Genomic DNA, 20932 nt, shown 5'->3' on the forward strand with positions numbered 1-20932 from the left:
GCGTTATCAGTGTTTTGGATTTTGGATGTTCTAAAAGGTATGTAGTGCTACTCATTGTTATTTTAATTCATAATTCCCTGATGACACCTGATGTCGAACTTCTTTTTATGGGCTCATCTGCCATGTGTATATCTTTCATAAGTTGTACGCTTCAGAAATTTGCCCATTTTAAAATTGGCTTGTTTTCATATTGGGATTTAAAAGTTTTATTTTGAATATGTTTTAGATACAACTCTTTCATCAGATACATGTTTTGCAAATAGATCCTCTCAGTCTGTAGCCTCTGTTTCCATTTGCTTTTTACTTAACTTTTCAGGGCCTTAGTTTTCTCATTGGAAAAAAAAAGTATAATAATAGAATCCCACAGGATTATATTGAAGTTTATATCAATTAAGATTCAATTCTTTAAAACCACTTTGGGTATTTTAAAACAGTAAGATATTTAATACAGTTTAATTATGTGCTTATGAAATTGTTGGAAGAGCTAAAGAGCAAGCGCTAGGCTGGACTGCAAGGATACCCTCTGAAAACAAAACTACTCAATTGGTTTCCCAAGAGAGTTGCTGCCTCTGCCACACATAAGAATGTGGGAGTCAAAAGGCTGCCACTAGAACCATGTGTCAATAGCTCACTAAAATTTAGGATATGGGAGCTTGTCATAGCCTCTGTTACCACCACTCCCACTGCTACATCTATAACTGCTTGAAGATTGGGAAACTGAGCCCAGGTGCTATTTCTCCAATTCCTTTTCAATATCTATAAAGCTGTGGGCACTGGCTTCTTCATAGCCTTGCTTGTCATCAGAAAATATGCTGAAAGCCACCGGTATGTGATCTCCATTTACTTCTGCTTTCCAGATTTCAGGGAGTGCTTTTAATTGGGGAAACCTACTTTGTAAACCTAATGTGTTTTGTTAGTTGCAAAGAAATTCTGGGAATATGCTTTTAAACTTTCCAGTGTTTGCAATAAAACGAAAAACAATAGAAGAAGGTGGGAAAAAGTGCTGAGTGCCAGTATATACATACCATATCTAGCTCAACAATTAAATGAGGTATGTTATCCTTGAGGCACTCAATCAATTTTCATGATTATTAATTTTTGCTCATTTTGTGACCCATGAAATAAGTCATGAATTTTCCTACAACCATAAATTAAAAATCTAAAATTCTTGATGTCAGATACCAGGACCACATCTTTAAATGTTCCACAATTCCTTCAAGAAGGTGTATAATGTGTCTTTCATAGTGTCTCCAACAGAATAAGATTTAGTTTGGTGCTGTTGTAGAATAGCTGTTTCCTCCTCATGTTGTCATTGTTTGCTAACTTGTTCACCTTTGGAATTGTCTGAATTTGGTTCCTATTACTCCATTTTCTCGATTTTGAATTCTGAATTCCTTTTCACTTAGTTCTTTTTTAAAAAAAAAAATCCTGACCTTAATTCTAGACCTTCACTTTGCTTCTTTCCTCTTTCTTACAGGCCAGAATCTGACTTTTTCCACTGCTTTTCTGGTATTGATTTATGATCTGATCCTGGTTTGGGTATTCCTATTGCATATCTGTGATCCACCTTTACCACCATAGTATGGCAATGCTTTAATCCTTTTGTGTTTATGTAGACAAGTTTCTATTTCTAGATGCAACATATTGGAAATTTTGAGGCCAATTTTTTTTCTTTTCTATTCTTTCTTTCTTTCTTTTTTTAATTGTGTCTTGCTCTGTCACCCAGGCTGGAGTGCAGTGGCATGATCTTCAGCTCACTGCAGCCTCCACCTCCGGGGTTCAAGTGATTCTTGGGTCTCAGCCCCTTGAGTAGCTGGGATTCACGAGCACGCCACCATGCCCAGCTAATTTTTGTATTTTTAGTAGAAATGTGGGTTTCATTATGTTGGCCAAGCTGGTCTCGAACTCCTGGCCTCAAGTGATCTGCCTGCCTCGGCCTCCCAAAGTGCTGGGATTACAGGTGTGAGCCACCGTGCCTGGCTTGAAGCCTATTTTAAGGTATCAAATAGTTTATATTTTGTCTGCAAGTCAAAATCTTTTATCTTCCTAGGCAATTCTAAATCAATGTATATTTTATAAGATATTTAATAGACAACACTTTGACTTACACATATTTGAACCATCAGTATGCTTGGAAATGGCCATTTAGGAGTCTATAAATCTCCAGCATGTTATTTTTCTTGGAAGCAGGTTACTCTAAGTGAATTAATTTATCTTTCCATGTTCAAAGTTTGGTTTCAAACTTGACACTTTGAATATAGGAAAGGTTTTGTTTGATTTTTGGAATTTTGCCACCTCTCATATCTAATTTAAGAAAAAGACAGCATTTTTTTTTTTTATTTTAGCTACCCATATTTACAAGTTTCAAAACAAATGATGGTTGTGAGAAAGCCAACAGTCAGTAAACATACGAATAATGCATTTTAAAAATATTTTGTCCTCTTCTCCTGATCTTTAGAATGTTTGCTTCTGTATTTTGGATTAATATTTACTTTGTTTTAATTTATTTATTTTAATAGGAACCTTTTTACTGAAATATAAATTCCATAGGATTTCTGAATTTGGAAACGAGAAATAGATAACAGTGTTAGCCACTTTCTACAGGTGATTTCATTTTAGCTGTTGCAGGACAAGAGGCAATAATACAAGGAAAGAAGGAAGGAAGGAAGGGAGGGAGGGAGGAAAGGAGGGAGGGAGGAAGGAAGGAAGGAAGAGAGGAAGGAAGGAAGGGAGGGAGGGAGGAAAGAAGGAAGGAAGAGAGGAAGGAAGGGAGGGAGGAAGGAAGGAAAGGGAGGGAGGGAGGAAGGAAGGAAAGGGAGGGAGGGAGGAAGGAAGGGAGGGAGGAAGGAAGGAAGGAAGGAACTTCAAAATCCCATACAAGACATGATGAAACTTGATTATTTTTTGTTATATCTGATGTAAGTAATAAACTTATATTCTTTTAGAGATGGCAGATACTTTTGATAAACCTGGGGCTCCTCCAATTGTGCTCAAGCATTGCAGTACAACTTTTAGTGGGGAAAAGATACTGAGTACTTTCTTCTCCATTGCTTTTCCAGTGTTGCATTGGGCTTTGAAGAGGGAAAGTATTTTGTATGCTGTTTTCAGCAAGAAGAGCTTTTGGAGACCTATAAGGGAGCATAGTGTTTTTCCCTATAAATGTATTACTCTATTTTTAAGATTGAACAGAAAGAGTAAAAGATAGGAAAAATTAAGCAGTAGATTATTTACTCAAGTATAAGACTATTCCTGTTTATCTCTTTCATCTTGTGGTGTTGAATACGTCTTTTACTTCTAAGGCTTCTAAGTTTCTTATATCTAAGACATAGGGATAATATTAAGTCTTTAACTGTGGTATATATGTATGTGAAGTACATTTTGGCACTTTCATTCGTTAATTTTTGAAACATGGAGGACCTATTGTGTATCTTTAGGAGCCAGAGGAGACAGAGAAACTAACCAAAATCAGTGTGATAGGTGTGCTGATAAAGGTGTACCCCAGGAGCTTTGGAGGATGGAGAAAGAAGGTTTTCCAGAGCAGGTAACCACTGTTTCAGAAGACAAGAGGACCTAACCAAGAGGAACAATCGGAGAGAGGTGGGGGAAGGGAAAGGCAATGTCTTCTCAGGTAGAGGGAAGAGTATGGCAGATACTGCTAGAGGAATTTCCACTTCCTTTTCCTTCTGGTACATGAGAGGAAACTACATTTCCTACCTGTTTGCAGTTACGTGGGGCCATGTGACTGTTCCAGCCAATGGAATGTGGGCAGAGTGATTTATAGCATTTCCATGCTGAATCCACATGAAGACCTCCTGGATGATTTTCCATGCATTCTTTTTTACCCTTTTTTTCTTCTTTCTTTGGGATGCAGGCAGTTGATTTAACTAAAAATACTGAGCTCTCAGATTAGTGGCTCTTAGCTTTAGCTCCTATATAATTTTAATATGCAGCCAACGTTGAAGACCATGCCCTGGAGCAGCCTTCCTCAAAGGGTTCATAGAGAAATAAGGTCTATAGAAAATGATTTAATGACTATTTTCTCAATTCATGCAAGGCTAGTACTTAGCTAGCATCATTATAGATGTGTAGGAGATGGCTAATTCCTCACATGCAGTAAATGTCTATGGAAATTACAGGTTAAGTCTTTCGTGGAATCCTGACTGAGGATTGTTCTAGAGGTTATTAGAGCTACTGAGTGGAAGGGGCTTAGATTCCTTAATGACTGAGTAGAGCAGAGAGAACCACTGATGACTTGAATTGGATAGTGACTTGAGTGAGAAATAAACCTTAATGCATTAAGTGATGAAATGTTGAGGTTATTTGTTATGTCAGTTAGCCTATCATTACCAATACAAATGGCATGTCTAAATGTATTATGACCATAGAAGGCACAGGGAATCAAAGAGATCATATAATTTTTTTTCCAGATAGAATGATGATTATGTATTTATTTGAGGTTGGGATGAGTTTAGGGAGAAAAGGTATGGTTAAGGTATGGTTAATGTTGAGGCTGAACAACTATTCAGTGGCCACATTATTACGAGCCTTGTATGACTTTTTTGGCAATTTATCTTACTCTGTAAGAAATGAAATTCCATTTATTTCAAGACTTCTTACTGGATAGGTAGCTTGACAAGTTCTACACTTTTGAATACTGCTTCAACTAAATCTTCTACAGTCAAAGTGAAGCCAGTACTCTGATGGGACCTGAAGCCTGAAAAGGATGACAACATTCCAGGGTTTGCTCTGTAATGATGAAAGCAGGATAAATCAAACTGGGAGAAGATACCCCTCACCTTGCTGGAAATCAAATGATGTTTGCTACTCATTCCAACTGACTGCTAGCCTTGGTGATATTTAAAGAAGGCAGCCAGGATGCCACTGCTTAAACAAACATGTTTTTCATATTTTATTTTCTATGCCATTACACAATTAATGCATGAGCTTACTGAACCAAGCAGAACATCAAAATAATACAATTAGAAATAGTAAGCCTAAGGCAATAACCACTACTCATGCTTTATGTGGATACCTCAGTGTAACAATCTGAAGTGAAATCCTGAGTAAGCACCATCCTTTGGATGTTCATTCAGTTAGGGGTATTAGTACAAAGACAAGCAATCAGGAAGGACTGCTAAGCTTCACCTTCACCTCAGAGTGCAGTGGTATTTGAATGGAACCTTATGTGCCCCATTCTGGTTGGCTTTTGTTTTTAGTGGTCAATTTATTTTTGATGTCTGAAAAGTAGAGGGTGACTACACAAATCTGCAGGCATGCACACACAACATGGTTTCTCAAGCTTATATTGTTCTCTTGGGTAGAAAGAGAAAAAGAAAATCACTTTGGGAAATGCTAGAGTATTTTCTTGTAGGAAGTTTAAAGATTATCCATCCAAAAACCTGACAAATTAGGAGCCAAGCCTTCCTGGGTGTTTGTCTGAGTCATATTTTCCAATCTATTATGAAAAACCTGAATAGGGCAGTCATTTTGAAGATGGCTTTGACCTTTATCAAGAAGAAGGAGCCAATTACATTCAGCACTATCTACTCTACAATCAGTCATTGTGCTGTCTGGGCCTGCTTTCTTTAAGAAAGCTTATTTTTCTTCTTTCTTGTTGCTCTTGGGCCTTGTCATTTATGATTCCTCTACTGCAGGAAGTCTTGTTTGTGAAGAGTCATAGACTGTACCAGGTTTCCTTTTTCTGTAATAGGATAGATGAGGAGAAGACTTCGCAGCTGCCATATAAGGTTATGCTGTGCTTATAGCGCGTTGTGAAGGATCTGTGTGTAAAGAATCTGTGTGTCATGGAGTAGTCACTGAATGGCTCCATGCCTCTGTTTTCACCTGTAAAGCAAGCATACCACCTGCCTCCCAGAAATGTTTATAAAATCGATGAGTCACATACTTGTTTATCACCTATCTCTCTCTCCTAAAGGGAGGTGGAAGATTATTAACCCCTTGAGCAGTCATTCTGAAGTGATTAGTAATTAAAAAGGCTCTTTTTTTTTTTTTTTTTTTTTGACATAGTCTCAGTCTGTCGCCCAGGCTGGAGGGCAGTGGCACAATCTCAGCTCACTGCAACCTCCACCTCCCAGGCTCAAGTGATTCTCCTGTCTTGGCCTCCAGAGTAGCACGGATTACAGGCATGCACCACTACGCTAGGCTAATTTTTGTATTTTTAGTAGACACGGGGTTTCGCCGTGTTGGCCAGGCTGGTCTCAAACTCCTGACCTCAGATGATCTGCCCACCTCGGCCTCCCCAAGTGCTGGGATTACAGGCATGAGCCCTGGCCTAAAAAGGCATTTTAAACTAGTTGTTAGGTAAATTTCCCCATAGGAATATTGATTTTGCATGTAGAATAGTCTCTATCATACAAATAAAATTTCTTTTGGGGTTCTGTAACAGGCAGAAATGTTCAAAGACTATCTCCAATCAGAAGCTCTTCTAAAGAAAAATAAGCAGCAATGAAGTGATTACAAATATGGATTTTGCAGACAAATGGCCTGGGTTCAAAACTCAGTTCTGCCATTTAATAGCCATGTGAGCTTGGACAAGTGTTTTTTGTTTTGTTTTGTTTTGTTTTTACCTTTCTGTATCTTGGTTTTCTCATCTGTTAATTGTAGATAATAATGGAAACTTCATTTTAAGGGGTTGTCTTAAAGGTTCATTTAAATGATAGTACTTGTGAAATGATTCTATGTGTTTCTGGTACAAATTAAATGCTGTGTGTTATTTAATAAAATATCATTCTGGTTAGCTCACCTCTTCTATTTGGAATATATGTATTTATAAAAAGTGGAATGAAACCTGTATCTCTCTTACTTTTCAAGTCTTTACTGAAATAGATCCTGTGTTAGAAGGGTTATAGGAATTTTCTTCACCCCACTAAATTTTTCAAGCTCTCAGCTTGGTCTGCTAATATGGAAAGTCCCAGAGGCATTTCTTAAACTTCCTGGATAGGAAAAAAATCTGCATCTCTACCTCATCTATCTGTATAGGTGTTCCATGTTGGAAAAAAGAATGTCATTGGAAGCAAGGCCTTTGCTTATGTTTAGAACCCCTTTCCTTGTTTTCTTATGGAATATTCTGTTTTTAAAACCTAATCATGATAATCAGTTTGTTGGATTATTAATATACTTCCTTTTCACAGGTTTGCTGCCCTCTCAATAACTCTAAATTTTCAAGTGTTTTATCTATATCTATAAAATGTATCATATTTAAGATTGAATGCCTCTGTTCATGAATTAAAAGAATTTATGTAATTCATTGTTCTCATAAGAAAAAAATTGCTCAAGCAAGAACTACTGGTCTCTGGATGAGCACTCTTAGAATATTTGATCAACAATGTTTCCAGAGATCATATAGACTGGGGATAGAAATGCAAGGGTGGAACTGGGAAAGAAAAATGAAGGAAAGTTAATATGGTAATGATAACTTCTAGTTTTGCAAACATGTAAATCTTTAACAGTATACCACTGCCATACTAGGCATATAGTTAGTCTTAGAGCAAATAAATCTTGTTACTTTTTCTGATCTACTCAATCTCCTTCCCTTCAGGCTAGATTGTACCTCATCATACCAGACACGGGAATGAATGTCTATTGAGGTTTTTGTTGGGGCCATTCTTAACTTATGTTTAATTGTCAATGACACAACTGTTTTGAGAGTTATGGTGATCTTCTTTGTCTGAGACTCTTGTAAATGAAATCACAGTGTAGTATGCAGCAAGTTGCAAATGAGCTTTTATTTGTTTGTTGGTAGGTTTGTTCAAGGAATTTTTGTTTATTCTATTATTGGCCTAAAAATGTGATGTTGGAAAAGATGATCCTTTTAAGAAACATGATTCTATGAACTTAAAAAAAGATTTAGAATTATGCAACTGTAAATTATGATAAGATTATTATATATTTTTATAGTCAAAGACACACTAATAGAGGAAGAGATCCATAAGGTCTGTTTTATCTTTTCAACCCAAATGAGGATTGAATTCTCAAGCATGAAATTGCCATCTGTGCTTCCCCTTCCCACCCCTCACATTGTTAATACTTTTTTTTTTTTTTTTTTTTAGCAGACCAGGTGAAGTCAGAACTTTGTTTTAGGAAGAATGATGTCATTGTGTAATTGAATGTATACATTCATGAAGCTAATAGGGGTAACAACTTGTCACTATAAAAATATGCCTGATATAAATTTTTCTCTTCCTTATGCTCCCTTGGATTCTAACCTCATGCTAATAATAACTGCTACTGGTTTTGTAAGCATTTGGTCTGTGCCAGGCACAATGCTAAGTGGTTTAGGTTCATCACTTCTTTTTTAGGCCTTTTAAGAAACTCTTTAGGTAGATGTAATAGTGTAAATATTCCCACCTCATAGTTAAGGGCACTGGAACCTAAAGAGGTTAAATAATCCCTAAATTCCACGAGGCTAGTGCTAGTGTTTGGTGCCTATCTCACCTGATTAAATTATTCTTTAGCCTAAGAACATATGCTGACCTTTCTCACATTCACTCCTTTGTTAATGATGTTCTCTCTGCTCAGACTGTTCCTCCACCTCTGCCCATTGAAAATCGGCAGAACCTTCAAAACCCAACGGAAAGTTCTCTCTTCTCTGTAAACTTGTATGGCATTGTCTGAATTAAACACTCCAGTGCTCCCTCCTATAAAATTTATACACATTTACAGATTAAATGTATTAATATCTTCATGACATTAACAAATCAAAACTTGCAGCATAATTATTAGTGTACATGTCTACTCTCTCCACTAGATGCAAAGTACCTGAAGAGAAAGCCAGACTGTTGTTTGCTGCAAATTTCTTGAGGACAAATCTCATGTTTTAGCCATTTGAATAATTATTTATATTTATTTATATCTCATCTTGTTTCAGAGATAATCCAAAGAGAATCCAAGAATACAAAAAATACAATCATATAGCGTAAGAAAGAAACAAGGACAGAGACATAAAGTGGAACCAGAAATGGGATTTAGCAGTGCTTACCATTTGATCTACATATACATTTATTTTTTAAAAATAAGCTTTCCAAAAGCTCACTTATTTTTCTTTGTATTCTTAATGCCAAGTGCAGGATCTGGAACATAGTGGGGTCAATAAATACTCATTTAGTTGAATACTTGCATGTCAGATGTGGGAGAATAGTGGAGAAAAGATTGGTATTTTAAGTCTGATTACTTTAAAAAAAGGTTTGTTGAGATATAACTGATATACGGTAAGCTGTATATATTTAAGTTATAAAGTTTGATAAATTTTGAAACTTATAGACACTTGTGAAACCATCACCATAAATAAAATAAGGAAACTATACAATCGAAAGTTACCTTGTGTTCTTTTGTATTATTTTGTGTTCTCCTCCTATCTAAGCAAGCAGTCATTTACTCTCTCTCACTATATATTAGTTTGCTTTTTAAAGAAAGTTGTGTAAATGGAATCATCCATACGCAGTGTGTACTAACATTATTCATTCCCTTTTACTGCTAAATAATATTCCATTATATGGGTGTGCCATAGCTTGTTTATCTATTTGTTGATGGGCATTTGTTCATTTAAGGCTTTGACTATTACAAGTAAAGATGCTAGGAACCTTTATGTACAAGTATTTGTGTGGACTTATGCTTTCATTTTTCTTGGGTAAATAACTAAGAGAGGAATGGCTGGATTATATGATGGGTGTACGTTTAATTTTTAAAGATATTGCTAATCTGTTTTCCAAAGTTTGTGGCATTTTCTATTTTCATGAGTAGTGTATGAAAGTTCCAGATTTTTCACTACTTTTCCAAACCCTGCCCTGCATGGTCAATTAAAAAAAAAATCAGCCACTCTAACAGATGTGTAATAGTACCTCATTGTGGTATATTTCTACAATGACTAATGAGATTGAACATCTTTTTATGTGCTTATTTGCCATCATTTTTCTTCTTTGGGGAAATGTCTGTTCAGGTCTTTTGTCCATAATTTCATACTTCTATTGGAATTTTTTTTCTTATTACTGAGTTTTGAGAGTTCTTTATATGTTCTGGGTATAAGTCTTCTAACAGATATGTGACTTGCAAATACTTTATCACAGCCTGTGGTTTTCCTTTTCATTCCATTAACTATCTTCTGAAGGCACTGTAACAGAAAATTTTAATTTCAATAAAGTTCAATTTATCAATTTTCTCTGTCACGGATTGTACTTAGGTATTGTAGCTAATAAGTTTGTGCCAATACCTATTTTTTCTAGAAGTTTTATAATTTTAGGTTTGGCATTTAGGTCTATGATCTATTTTGGGGTAAATTTTGTATATAACATGAGGTATGGATTGATGTTGGGTTTTTTTTGCATATGGATATCTAATTATTCCAGTATTATTTTCTGATTTTTTGAAAAGACTCTTCTATTTCCACAGAAATGCCTTTGAAATTTTGTCTAAAACCAGTTTCCCACATATGTGTGTGTGTGTGTGTGTGTGTGTGTGTGTGTGTGTGTTTTGGGGATGTATATTCTGTAGCATTGATGAATTCATCTTCATACCAATACCACACATGCAGATTCATAATGAGCTTTGACATCAGGTAATGTTAACTCTCTAAATTTACTCTTTTTCAAAGGTGTTTTTGGCTATTCTAGGTCCTTTTATTTTTCTATAAATTAAGAATCAGTTTGTCATTTTCTACAAAAAAACCCCTGCCGGGATTATAAATGAAAATTCATGATATTTGTAGATCACATTTTAGACTTGATATCTTAGAAATATTGAGTCATTTGACTCAAGAAGATGGGGTATCTATTTGTTTGGGGCTTTCAGTGACATTTTGAAGTTTTCACTGTACAGAACTTCCATGTTTTGTCATATTTATCTCTCCTCGCTTTGTTTCTGATGCTACTGCAAATAATATTATTTTGAAGTTTCAAATCCTGATTGTTTATCAATAATATAGAGAAATACAATTGATTTTTGTATTTTGATTTTGTATCCTGAAACATTCCTAAATTCAGTGATAAATTCTGTGGATTTTTTTCTCTTGGTAGATATTATCAGATTTCCAGTTATACCTTTGTGAACCATGTTTTTTTGCAAATACAGTTTTACTGGTTTTTTATGCCTTTTTCTTTCTCTCTCTCTGAGTAGAAATTCCAGTACAATGTTGAATAAAATTGGTGATAGCAGATATCTCTGTCTTGTTTCTGATGTTTGGGGGAAAGTTTTCAGCCTTTCACTAATAAATATTATAAATATAATGTTTGTTGTAGGTTCTTTGTAAATGCCCTTTATCAAGTTGAGGTAGTTCTGTTTTAGTCTTAATTTGTTGAGAGTTTTATGAGAAATGGATTTGGGATTTTGTCAAATGCTTTGTTTGTATATCTGTTGAAATGATTATATGGTTTTTCTTTTTTTGATTGTTAGTATAGTGAATTACATTAATTGATTTGTAAATGTTAAACCAATCTGACATTCCTGGTATAAATGTCACTTTGTCATGATGCCTCATATTTTTTATGTGTTATAGGATTTGATTTGCTAAAATATTGTTTAGAATTTTTACATCCGTGTTAATGAAGGATGTTGGCCAGTAGTTTCCTATTCTGATAATAGCTTTGTCTGGATTTAGTAATAGCATGATGATGGCCTCCAATAATGAGTTGGAACATTTCCCTCCGTTTTAAATTTTCTGGAGGAATTTGCATAGAATTGTATTTTTTTCCTTAGGTGTTTAGTAGAATTCATCAGTGAATCCATCTAGTTCCGAATTTTCTGAGAAAATTTTTAACTAAAAATCCAATCTAACAGATAAAAGATTAGTATCTTTACTCTTTTTTTCTTGATCAGTCTGGACAAAGTCTTTCAATTTTATTCATTTATTCAAATCATAACATTTTTGTTTTGTTGTTTTTTTTCTACTTTGTTTTCATTGATTTCTGCTCTTTAAAAATTACAGCATTTATTCTAGCGGCTTTGGATTTTATTTGCTCTTCTTTTTCTAGTTTCTTAAGTCTGAAGCTGAGATAATTGATTTGATAACTTTCTTCTTTTACATTATAAGCATTTAGTGCTATAAATTTCTTCATAGATGCTACTTTAGTGGTATCACATACATTTAACTTGTTCTTTAAAAATTTTCATTCAGTTCCAAATGCTTTTCAGTAACTCTTCTTATTTATTTTTAGAAGTATGGTATTTAGTTTCCAATTATTTGGAGGAATTTTTCAGATATCTTTATGTTATTGATTTATTTTTTAATAGAACTGCCATATTTACTTATTTTTATTTTAAAAACTTGACAGATAAAATTCTATGTATGTGGAACCTAAAAATGTTGACCTCTTAGAGGTAGAAAGTAGAACGGTAGTTATCAGATTTATTTAACAATTTTTAACTGATTTCTAATTTAATTCTTTTTATTTAGAGAATACACTTTGTGTGATCTGAATGCTTTCAAATTTGTTGAGACTTACTTGTGATCCAGAATATGTTCCATCTTGGTAAATATTAAGTGTGCACTTCACAGAAAGCTGTTTTTGGGTGAAGGGTCTAGGTCAAACTGATTGATACTGTTCAAATTTTCTATATCCTTACTGATTTCTAGCTAATTAGTCTGCCCTTTATTGAGAAAGAGGATTGAAATCTCTGACTATAATTGGAGATCTGTTTCTTTCTCCTTCCAGTTTTTGCTGCATTTATTTTGAACTGTTTTATTAGGTTTAGGATTATGTCTTTTTCATGAATTGACCCCCTTATCACTATGAAATAATCATCTTTATTACTGCTAATATTCTCTACTCTGAAATTTACTTTGTCTGATATGAATATAGCCACTGTAGCTTACTTTTTATTTGTATTCACATGTGCTATCTTTTGTCATCCTTTTTTTTTTTTTTTGGGGTACCACATTTCTTTATTTGAAGGAATGGTACAAATCAAAATAACTTAAGTGGATGTTTTGGTACAACTTATAGAAAAGGTAAAGGAAACCCCAACATGCATGCACTGCCTTGGTGACCAGGGAAGTCACCCCATGGCTATGGGGAAATTAGCCTGAGGCTTAGCTTTCATTATCACTGTCTCCCAGGGTGTGCTTGTCAAAGAGATATTCTGCCAAACCAGATTCAGGTGCTCCCATCTTGTGCAAGTTGGTCACGTGGTAACCAAATTCTTTGATGGCTTTCACCTGCTCATTCAGGTAATGTGTTTCAATGAAGTTACACAAATGGGGGTCATTTTTGTCAGTGGCCAGTTTGTGCAGTTCCAGTAGTGACTGATTCACATTTTTTTCCAAATGTAATGCACACTCTATCACATTCAGCCCACTCTCCCAGTCATCACAATCTGGTTTCTTGATATCCTGAAGGAAAATTCAGCCACCTCTTTGGTTCTGCAGCTTCATCAGTTTCTCAGCATGTTCCCTCTCCTCATGAGATTGGTGAAGAAAGTATTTGGCAAAGTTCTTCAAAGCCACATCATCGTGGTCAAAGTAGTAAGATATAGACAGGTAAACGTAGGAGGCGTAGAGCTCCAGGTTGATCTGGCGGTTGATGGCGGCCGCTGAGTCCTGGTGGTAGTTCTGGTGCACCTGCGAGTTGGACGCGGTCATCATGGCAGTGACTAAGGAGAGGCAGTGGCAGCGGTGGCTGTGCGGCGCTGGAGCAGTGGTGGGGGCCTTGGGGCGGTCTGAGGGTGCGGTGAAGAGGTGACAGAGGGCTGGCTATGGGCAGCCGGCCTGGGTGGGGGACAAGCGCCGGGTTCCGTCCAAGCACTTTTGAAGCAGGAAACCCCAAGGACTCTTGGTGAAGAACGTCTCTTCTTTTGTCATTCTTTCACTTTTACCCTATCTGTGACTTTATATTCTAAGTGTGTTTTTTGTGGTTAGGTCTTGAATTTTCGTTATCTATTTGACAGTCTCTCCTTTTTGATGGGGCTATTTGGACCATTTACATTTAGTGTGATTATTGTGTGATTAGGTTTAAGTCTCTCAGCTTGGTGTTTGTTTTATAATTGTTTTATCTGTTCATTCTCTTTTACTATTATCCTGTCTTTTTGTAATTATTTGTATATTTCTTAAAATTACATTTTATCTTCTTTGTTGCCTTATTAACTTCATATTTTCAATTTTGCTATATTAATGGTTGCTTTAGCATATAGCTTTAAATTATTGCAGACTATCTTCAACTGATAATATACTAGTTTGCATATTAAGAATCTTTAATACATTTTAATTTCTCTCCTTATAATTTCATGTTATTTTGTCAAATATTTAATTTCTACATATAAGTCTGATACTACATTGATTTATTTTTATTTTTATTTTTGAGACAGATTCTCACTCTGTTGCCTAGGCTGGAGTGCAGTGGAGTAATTTTGGCTCACTGCAGCCTCTGCCTCCTGGATTCAAGTGATCTCTTGCTTCAGCCTTGAGTGTAGCTGGGATTACAGGCGCCCGCCACCATGCCCAGCTAATTTTTGTATTTTTTAATAGAGACAAAGATCACCATGTTGACCAGGCTGGTCTTGAACTTCTGACCTCAAATGGTCCATCCACCTCACCCTCCCAAAGTGCTGGGATTATAGGTGTGAGCCACTGGATGTAGCCTACACTGATATTTTTATTTAAACAATCAATTCTCTTTTAAAGCATTTAAGTAAGAAGAAAAAAGCAATGTATTTACTGATGTAGTTACCTTTTATTATGTTCTTCATTCTTTTGTGTAGATCTGTATTTCCATCAGGTGTAATTTTCCTTCTGCCTGAAAGACTGCCTTCTATAGTTCTTTTAGTATGAGTCTGCTGGAGATGAATTTGTTCAGCTTTAATATTTCTAAAAAGTCTTGATTTTACTTTCATTTTTAAAAGCTGTTTTCAATGAGAATAGTTTTAGTTTGACCCTTTGTCCCCATTACTTTGAAGAGATTGCTTTTCTATCTTGCTTGCTATGTTTCATTGTTTATGATGTGAAATCTGTCATCCTATTTTTGATTCTCTGTACATAAAGTGTTTTTCATTCTTGCTGCTTTTGAAACTATTTTTCATTACTGATTTAAAGTGTTTGGTTACAATGCACTTTAGTTTTCCTCAGATTTTTAATGTTTTGTGTTCATTGGACTTCTTAAATTTTTAGATTTATAATTTTCATCAAATAGGAATAATTTTAGGTCAATATTTCTTCAACTTTTCTGACTTACGTCATTCCTAGTTCAAAAACTCCATTGATTCAATGAACTCCGTTGAACTCAATGGATTCTCCATTACTGAGGCAAGAGCAACTGGGAGACATTAGACTGCTAATGTCTCCCAGTTCACCATTGCTTTTTTCTTTTAAAATAAATTGTATTGTGTATATTTAAGGTATACAACATGGTGTAATGGGATATAGGTAAATAGTAAAATGGTTACTATAGTAAAGCCAATTAACATATATATCAGCTTGCATAACCATTTTCTATATGTAGCAAGAGCAGCTAAAATTTACTCAATTAGCAAAAATCCTGAATATTACATTATTAACTATAGTCCTTATATTATACATTAGATCTCTAGACCTTCATCATACGTATCTGCTACTTTGTATCCTTTGACCTACATCTCTCAATTTCTTCTCTAACCCCTGCCCCTGATAGCAGCTGTTTTAGTCTCTATTTTTGTATATTTGAGTTTTCTTTTTCTTTTCTTTTTTTAGATTCCACATGTAATGAGATCATGCAATATTTATCTTTCTCTGTCTGCCTTATTTCACTTAGCACAATGTCTTCCAGATTCATCCGCATTTTGGCAAATGGCAAGATCTTCTTTTTAAAGGTTGAATAACATTCCATTACAAACACACACACACACACACACACACACACACACACACACACACCCACAGTTTCTTTACCCATTTTTCCATTGATGGACATGTAGGTTGTTTGGCTATTGTGAATAGGCAACGAACATGGGAATACAGATATCTTCACAAGGTGTTGACTTCATTTCCTTTGGATATGTACCCAGAAGAGGGATTGCTGGGTCATATGATGGTTCTATTTGTAATTTATTTAGGAACCTGTATACTGTTTCCCATAATGGCTGAACCAATCTCCGCTTCCACCAACAGTGCACAAGGATTCCGTTTTTCTCTGTACCCTCATCGACACTTGTTATTTCTTGTCTTTTTTGAAAAGTAGTTTTATACTATTGAGTTCTATGAGTTCTTTATACCTTTTGGATATTAACCCCTTTTCAGATATATGGTTTGCAAGTATTTCTTTTCTTTCTAATCCATAGGTTGCTTTTCATTTCACTGATTGTTTCCTTTGCACAGAGCGCCACACCCAGCTTTTTTTTTTTTTTGTATTTTTGGTAGATACAGGGTCTTGCCATGTTGCCCAGGCTCATCTTACTCCTGAGCTCAAGCAATTTGCCTGGCTCCACCTCCCAAAGTTCTGGGATTACAGGCATGAGCGACTTCACCTGGTCAGGGTAGCCTGGCCTTTTGATGTGATATCCAAAAAATCATTGCCAAGGTCAATGTCAAAGAGTTTTCTCCTGTGTTTTCTTCTAGGAGTCTTATGGTTTCAGGTCTTATATTTAGGCCTTTTGTCTATTTTGAGTTGAATTTGTGTGTGGTGTAATATATGGGTCCAATTTTATTCTTTTTCTTTTTTGCTAGAAAACAGAATTTATTTTTATTATTTTTTATATATGTATTTTATTATACTTTAAGTTCTAGGGTACATGTGCATAATGTGCAGGTTTGTTAAATATGTATACATGTGCCATGTTGGTGTGCTGCACCCATTAACTTGTCATTTGCATTAGGTATATCTCCTAATGCTATCCCTCTCCCCTCCCCCCACCCCACAACAGGCCCTGGTGTGTGATGTTCCCCTTCCTGTGTCCATGTGTTCTCATTGTTCAATTCCCACCTATGAGTGAGAATATGCAATGTTTGGTTTTCTTGTCCTTGTGATAGTTTGCTGAGAATGATGGTTTCCAGCTTCATCCATGTCCCTACAAAGGACATGAACTCATCATTTTTTATGGCTGCATAGTATTCCATGTTGTATATGTGCCACATTTCCTTAATTCAGTCTATCATTGATGGACATTTGGGTTAGTTCAAAGTCTTTGCTATTGTGAATAGTGTTGCAATAAACATATATGTGCATGTGTTTTTATAGCAGCATGACTTATAATCCTTTGGATATATACCCAGTAATGGGATGGCTGGGTCAAATGGTATTTCTAGTACTAGATCCCTGAGGAATCACCACACTGACTTCCACAATGGTTGAACTAGTTTACGGTCCCACCAACAGTGTAAAACTGTTCCTATTTCTCCACATCCTCTCCAGCACCTGTTGTTTCTTGACTTTTTAATGATCACCATTCTAACTGGTGTGAGATGTTATCTCATTGTGGTTTTCATTTACATTTCTCTGATGGTCAGTGATGATGAGTATTTTTTCATGTATCTGTTGGCTGCATAAATGTCTTCTTTTGAGAAGTGTCTGTTCATGTCCTTCGCCTACTTTTTGATGGGGTTTTTTTTTTCTTGTAAATTTGTGTGAGTTCTTTGTAGATTCTGGATATTATCCCATTGTCAGATGAGTAGATTGCAAAAATTTTCTCCCATTTTGTAGGTTGCCTGTTCACTCTGATGGTAGTTTCTGTTGCTGTGCAGAAGTTCTTTAGTTTAATTAGATCCCATTTGTCAATTTTGGCTTTGTTGCCATTGCTTTTGGTGTTTTAGACATGAAGTCCTTGCCCATGCCTATGCTCTGAATGGTATTGCCTAGGTTTTCTTCTAGGGTTTTTATAGTTTTAGGTCTAACATTTAAGTCTTTAATCCATCTTGAATTAATTTTTGTATAAGGTGTAAGGAAGGGATCCAATTTCAGCTTTCGACATATGGCTAGCCAGTTTTCCCAGAACCATTTGTTAAATAGGGAATCCTTTTCCCATTTCTTGTTTTTGTCAGGTTTGTCAAAGATCAGATGGTTGTAGATGTGTGGTATTATTTCTGAGGGCTCTGTTCTGTTCCATTGGTCTATATCTCTGTTTTGGTACCAGTACCATGCTGTCTTGGTTACTGTAGCCTTGTAGTATAGTTTGAAGTCTGGTAGTGTGATGCCTCCAGCTTTGTTTTTTTGGCTTAGGATTGACTTGGCGATGCGGGCTCTTTTTTGGTTCCATATGAACTTTAAAGTAGTTTTTTCCAATTCTGTGAAGAAAGTCATTGGTAGCTTGATGGGGATGGCATTGAAGCTATAAATTACCTTGGGCAGTATGGCCATTTTCATGATACTGGTTCTTCCTATCCTTGAGTGTGGAATGTTCTTCCATTTGTTTGTATCCTTTTTTATTTCATTGAGCGGTGGTTTGTAGTTCTCCTTGAAGAGGTCTTTCACATCCCTTCTATGTTGGATTCCCGGGTATTTTATTCTCTTTGAAGCAATTGTGAATGGGAGTTCACTCATGATTTGGCTCTCTGTTTGTCTGTTATTGGTGTATAAGAATGCTTGTGATTTTTGCACATTGATTTTGTATCCTGAGACTTTGCTGAAGTTGCTTATCAGCTTAAGGAGATTTTGGGCTGAGGCGACAGAGTTTTCTAGATATACAATCATGTCATCTGCAAACAGGGACAATTTGACTTCCTCTTTTCCTAATTGAATACCCTTTATTTCCTTCTCCTGCCTAATTGCCCTGGCCAGCACTTCTAACACTGTGTTGAATAGGAGTGGTGAGAGAGGGCATCCCTGTCTCGTGCCAGTTTTCAAAGGGAATGCTTCCAGTTTTTGTCCATTCAGTATGATATTGGCTGTGGGTTTTTCATAGATAGCTCTTATTATTTTGAGATACGTCCCATCAATACCTAATTTGTTGAGAGTTTTTAGCATGAAGGGCTGTTGAATTTTGTCAAAGGCCTTTTCTGCATCTATTGAGATAATCATGTGGTTTTTGTCTTTGGTTCTGTTTATATGCTGGATTACGTTTATTGATTTGAATATGTTGAACCAGCCTTGCATCCCAGGGATGAAGCCCACTTGATCATGGTGGATAAGCTTTTTGATGTGATGCTGGATTCGATTTGCCAGTATTTTTTCATGAGGGATATTGGTCTAAAATACTCTTTTTTGGTTGTCTCTCTGCCTGGCTTTGGTATCAGGATGATGCTGATCTCATAAAATGAGTTAGGGAGGATTCCCTTTTTTTCTATTGATTGGAATAGTTTCAAAAGGAATGGTACCATCTCCTCCTTGTCCCTTTGGTAGAATTTGGCTGTGAATCCATCTGGTCCTGGACTTTTTTTGTTGGTAAGCTATTAATTATTGCCTCAATTTCAGAGCCTGTTATTGGTCTATTCAGAGATTCAACTTCTTCCTGGTTTAATTTTGGGAGGGTTTATGTGTCCAGGAATTTATCCATGTCTTCTAGATTTTCTAGTTTATTTGCATAGAGGTGTTTATAGCATTCTCTGATGGTAGTTTGTATTTCTGTGGGATTGGTGGTGATATCCCCTTTGTCATTTTTTATTTTTGTCTATTTGATTCTTCTCTCTTTTCTTCTTTATTAGTCTTGCTAGCAGTCTATCAATTTTGTTGATCCTTTCAAAAAACCAGCTCCTGGATTCGTTAATTTTTTGAAGAGTTTTTTGTGTCTCTATCTCCTTCAGTTCTGCTCTGATCTTAGTGATTTCCTGCTTTCTGTTAGCTTTTGAATGTGCTTCCTCTTGGTTTTCTAGTTCTTTTAATTGTGATGTTAGGGTGTCAATTTTAGATTTTTCCTGCTTTCTCTTGTGTGTATTTAGTGCTATAAATTTCCCTCTACACATTTCTTTAAATGTGTCCCAGATATTCTGTTATGTTGTCTCTTTGTTCTTGTTGATTTCAAGGAACATCTTTATTTGTGCCTTCATTTTGTTATGTACCCAGTAGTCATTCAGGAGCAGGTTGTTCAGTTTCCATGTAGTTGAGCAGTTTTGAGTGAGTTTCTTAATCCTGAGTTCTAGTTTAATTGCACTGTGCTCTGAGAGACAGTTTGTTATAATTTCTCTTCTTTTACCTTTGCTGAGGAGTGGTTTACTTCCAACTATGTAGTCAATTTTGGAATAAGTGTGATGTGGTGCTGAGAAGAATGTATATTCTGTTGATTTGGGGTGGAGAGTTCTGTAGATGTCTATTAGTTCCACTTGGTGCAGAGCTGAGTTCAATTCCTGGGTATCCTTGTCAACTTTCTGTCTCGTTGATCTGTCTAATGTTGACAGTGAGGTGTTAAAGTCTCCCATTATTATTGCATGGGAGTCTAAGTCTCTTTGTAGGTCTCTAAGGACTTGCTTTATGAATCTGGGTGCTCCTGTATTGGGTGCATATATATTTAGGATAGTTAGCTCTTCTTGTTGAATTCATCCCTTTACCATTATGTAATGGCCTTCTTTGTCTCTTTTGATCTTTGTTGGTTTAAAGTTTGTTTTATCAGAGAATAGGATTGCGACCCCTGCCTTTTGTTGTTTCCGTTTGCTTGGTAGATCTTCCTCCATCCCTTTATTTTGAGCCTATGTGTGTCTCTACACGTGAGATGGTTTTTCTGAACACAGCACACTGATGGGTCTTGACTCTTTATCCAATTTGCCAGTCTGTGTCTTTTAATTGGAGCATGTAGCCCATTTACTTTTAAAGTTAATATTGTTATGTGTGAATTTGATACTGTCATTATGATGTTAGCTGTTTAGTTTGCTCATTAGTTGATGCAGTTTCTTCCTAGCATTAATGATCTTTACAATTTGTCATGTTTTTGCAGTGGCTGGTACCGGTTTTTCCTTTCCATGTTTAGTGCTTCCTTCAGGAGCTCTTGTAGGGCAGGCCTGGTGGTGACAAAATCTCTCAGCATTTGCTTGTCTGTAATGTATTTTATTTCTCCTTCACTTATGAAGCTTAGTTTGGCTGGATATGAAATTCTG

General features: G+C 35.9%; 1 long non-coding RNA gene and 1 pseudogene across 1 annotated transcript in view; one reads left to right on the forward strand and one right to left on the reverse strand.

Moving 5' to 3' along the window:
- The window catches only part of LOC134761521 (uncharacterized), a 379933-nt gene that overhangs the window by 23270 nt on the left and 335731 nt on the right, over window positions 1-20932 (forward strand). The gene's annotated exons all lie outside the window — the stretch shown is intronic.
- On the reverse strand, window positions 12904-13591 carry LOC100441053 (ferritin heavy chain-like; annotated as a pseudogene).

Source organism: Pongo abelii, chromosome 5, assembly GCF_028885655.2.
Source record: "Pongo abelii isolate AG06213 chromosome 5, NHGRI_mPonAbe1-v2.0_pri, whole genome shotgun sequence".
NCBI lineage: Eukaryota > Metazoa > Chordata > Mammalia > Primates > Hominidae > Pongo > Pongo abelii.